The 4,443-nt window shown below is 48.5% G+C and overlaps 1 non-coding gene across 1 annotated transcript; it reads right to left on the minus strand.

Moving 5' to 3' along the window:
• Positions 1–3,989: 3,989 nt before the first annotated feature.
• On the minus strand, positions 3,990–4,062 carry TRNAT-UGU. The gene has a single exon. It is a non-coding gene; the product is annotated as a tRNA-Thr (tRNA).
• Positions 4,063–4,443: the final 381 nt, after the last annotated feature.

Below are 4,443 nucleotides of genomic sequence, written 5' to 3' on the forward strand. Positions count from 1 at the left end.
TCAATCGGGCCTGTACCCTTTGATCTCTGGGATGTTTGTCTGGCATTCAGAAATCTGGTGTGCTTCATCCATTTGCCTAAGAACCCTACTTCACTCTCCTGCCTCATCCCAGGTCCAGGAGGAGGCCCATAGGGACATGTTTCCAGGCAAGCCCCTCTAAAAATGGTTCTCTCCTTTGCCCCAGGCTGTAGCTCACTGACTAGAGGCAGGTCCTGGTCTGTAACTCCGGCGCCCACTAACTTGCCTTGGCCAGTAGCATAATGGACGTAACTACATTTTGAGTACTTCTTATGTGCCAAGATTATATAAATTACCTGCAACCTCACAACCTTGCTGCTTATATGTGTTGCCAAGTAACCTCTGTTGAAGAGAAGGCAAATGAGTCTTCACGCCCTAGACCGCAGCAGGGAGGGGACAGCTGGACTTGAACCAACGCCTCCGTCGATGTCCCGTGCACCTGCCCCCCTGCAGGGCCCTCGGTGAGGGTCGGTGGCTTTTAACCAGGTATTTGAGGAATAAAAGAGCTAAGAGAGGAAGTGATCCCCGTCTTTAGGAAGTTCTCCAAATCCTGCAAATCATCCAGAATGGTGTAGGCAATTTGGTTTAAGAACAAAAACATGAAATGCCAGGGTTGTTGAGGACCTTCAGAGGTCATGTAATCCCTGCTTTTCATACGGTGGCCAAACCCTGCACAGATTTTTTTTAGTTTTCCGAAGAAGCAGATTCTGTTTTTTTCTTTAGCAATCTTCATTTGCAGGCTAACCTAACCTAATCTAAATACATCAGGCCTCTTTTTGATTCTTTTCTCTTGTTCTGCCTTTAAGAGTGCTGCAAAAAACACTAGTCATCATTGTCTGCAGATCATTTTTAGATAAATTTTTTAGCTGCTTCCTTTGCCCTATCTCATGGCTTTTGTTTTTCTTTACTTTTGCCTACCTTTGTAACGCGCATGAACACTCTCTAGGATAGGCATGAACTTCAGGATCGAACCAGCCCTGGTATTTTACACTTGTAGCGTCTTCTCAGATGAAGACACCAACATCAAGGCGGGAGGAATTCTACCCTGGATCCATTGTCAAAAGATGGCTGGTCAGCCAGGTCAGTTTGGGGAGATTGGACTGACCTCTTGAACAAGTATTTGAACTCACTTGTCTCATTTTTTTCTGTACAATCTTTCTTTTTTTTTTTTAAGATTTTATTTATTTATTTGATATAGAGAGGGAGAGCACAAGCAGGTGGAGAGGCAAGCAGTGGGAGAGGGAGAAGCAGGCTCCTAGCTGAGGAAAGACCCCAACGTGGGGCTCGATCCCAGGACCCTGGGATCATGACCTGAGCCAAAGGCAGCCGCTTAACGGACTGAGCCACCCAGGCGCCCCCTGGACAGTCTTTCTTCTAAGACATGTGGCACAAATAGGGTCTGGCCTGGAAGTGTTTTGAGCCCTGGGGGGAAGGTGCTCAGAATTCGTGCATCAAAGGACCGTGTCCTTCAGGTTCTAGGCTTCCGCACACGGGTTTTGCATAGGAGGGTGGCGGGTCTAGGGAAGGGAAATGAACAGGTCTCCCTGAAATGCCAGGAAGCTGGGGCGGGGGGGTGGGGAGAGGCGGTGTATTCCCCTCTGGCAAAGTGGCTTTCTTTTCTGGAAATTGGCTGGCAAGGCCCGTGAGCCGTCAGGAAGGGGCCAGTACTGAAAGAACAATCATTTAGGTCATAGCCTAGATGTTTTTGGCTTCCTCAGAGGCGAAGGTGTTGAGAAGTCCAGAAAAAGGCACACACGCTTGTGTTTGCTCTTTTTAGAGGCCTGCTGGGGGAGAGGGCTAGGGGAGGGGCTGCAAGGAACAGGTCATGCTAGAGGGAGAGAACTGGGATGCTTCAAAGGCATCTTTTTCCTACTAACTCTGTTACTTGATGACCAAGTAACTCAAAGCAAGCAGTCTCGGTATTATGGTATTTGAGGATCTGAAATGGTTTTGCAAAAAGGCATTCAGGGTCCGTGAAGTGCTGACCCTTCTGTGATCACTATGGATCTTGTTTTTGCACCAGTGAGGCCTATTTTGTCAGGGCACTCTGAGCATTTCACCTCCACAGCATCCCTAGCAGCAGCTATCCTGACCACAGAAGGGCTAGTAACCAACAAAAGTAGGAGTGTGCGTTTCCAGAGCTAGCATCTTGCAAGCCAAGATAGAACGTCTGACAGTTCCATCGTTCCCAAAGCTAACTCAACTTAAGAAATACATTCTCTTAAGACAGATACCATATGATTTCACTCAGATGTGGAATCTAAAAAACAAATGAATAAACAAAAAGCAGAATCAGACCTATAAATACAGAGAACAAAGTGGTGGTGGCCAGAAGGGGGGGAGGGGGCAGGGGCAAAATGGGTGAAGGTGGGTGGGAGGTACAGGTTTCCAGTTATTGAATAAATAACGGGACTAAAAGACACAGCTTAGGGAATATAGTCAATGATGTTGTAATAGGGTTGTATGGTGACGGGTGGTAGTTACACTTGTGCTGAGCACAGCATAGAGAAGGTGAATCACTATGTTGTACACCTGAATGCAACTGTCAACTATACTCAGATCAGAATTAAAAGAAAGAAAGAAAAAAGAAAAGAGAGAGAGAAAGGAAGAAAGAAAGAAAAAGAGAAAGAAAAAGAAAGGTAAGGAAGGAAGACCTTCCCTTCTGTGGAATTTAAGATTATGTTGGGAAGATATTTAATTTCGCTTCAACCAATGCCATACTTATTTGCAAACACAGTACTGACTCTGGGAAACCCACGCATGAAGGAGACTGCCCACCGGTTTACTTGGTGTGAGCACAGGTTAAGAATTAACTTGAACTCAAGGTCACAGGACTCAGGCTCTCTAAAGCTACACTATCCAACAGAAATAGGAGTGTTGCAAAGGGGAGCCATGGATGTAATGTTAAGTTTTCCAGTAGCCACATTAAAAAAATAGGTAAGATTAATGTAATTACATATTTTATTTAATCCAATATATCTACAACACTATTTCAGCACGTGGTCAATTAAAAATTACTAATGGGGGAGAGTTTACGTTCTCTTTTTGGTACTATATTTTCTAGATCCGATGTGTTGTAACTCTTGCAGACAGCCCAACCCAGATTAGCCCCATTTCAGACCCTCAGTGGCCGCGGAGGCTAGCGGCTACTTTGCAGATAGTCCGCTATCAGCCCCTGGCCCTGAAATATGGGAAAAGAAATCCAGGGTGGGGAAAATCCGCCTATTCTGAAAAAGACTCTGGTGGCGGCAGTCCCGGGGCGTTCTGGAATTCAGGGAACCACGGAGAAAGGAGAGCCGCTGCACACACTGGCTTTCCAGCAGCCGGGGGCTGTTTACTTTCGGGAGCCGCTCCTCCTCCCTCTGCAGGGGCAGGCCCTCCGAGCGGGACTGGGCGCAGGGGCGCGGCTGCCACGTGGCGGCCACCGCGCGGCTTCCGCCCCGGCCACGCTGGCCGCGCTCGGGGCCGGGCAGGGCGAGCGGCGGGACGCGCCCTCGCCCTCCTACCGGGAGGCGAGTGGGAGCCGGCGCGATAGCGCCGCCCGCCGGCCGCGCGGCGTCACTGCAGGCGCAGCGCCGGCCCCGCCCCCCGGCAGCGCCCCAGGCCCGCCCCGCCCACCGCCCCGGGAACCCGCCGCCGACGCCCCCGAGCTTCTAATGCGGGGTTGGGGCTCGACTTGCAGGGCATTGGAAACGAGCCCTGCGTCTCCTTTGTCGAGGACGCGTCCCACGTCCCGGTAGCGCTGGGGTCGCCGAGGACGGCTTTTCTTCTTTTTCCTGCTCTTTGTGTCGGTCCAGGATTTTCTCTTCCGGGTCACCTCTAACTCACTAGAAGGACGCCCATCATTTGCATTTCAGGAGGAGTAATTTTTACTCCTGCCAGAACTAACGTTTTCAGAAATCGCTTTTCTATTTTGGGATTTCTATTCCGTGAAGGGAAGAACTAAAAAAAAAAAAGCAGAAGTGAACAAGAGGCCCCAGCGAGGATCGAACTCGCGACCCCTGGTTTACAAGACCAGTGCTCTAACCACTGAGCTATGGAGCCTACCCGTTACCTGGTTTGTCTTAGTTCAGGGACATTGGAAGCAATATTGCTTTAGCTGGCAGTCTGAAAACTGACCTCATGCATCCATTACCAGTTATAATCGGAAAGACTATGAAATGTTAGAGAAAAATGCCTACAATATGACAAATATTAAAAAAGGCCCCCTTATGTCAAACTCCTATATTTATGATTACAAAACACTAAATCATACCTGCGTAAGTTATGCGTACAGATGGGGCTGGAAGGGAAAACGCAAAACTGAAATCATGTTCTGATCGTATTCTGAGTGGTTCTTTTACATGTGAAAAAAGCCTCGGAGCCATTGTTTATATGACACATTGTATCAAGTTTAGTACTTACTGGGAAGTTGTGAGGGGGTGT

Source organism: Phoca vitulina, unplaced genomic scaffold, assembly GCF_004348235.1.
Source record: "Phoca vitulina isolate PV1807 unplaced genomic scaffold, GSC_HSeal_1.0 scaffold26, whole genome shotgun sequence".
NCBI lineage: Eukaryota > Metazoa > Chordata > Mammalia > Carnivora > Phocidae > Phoca > Phoca vitulina.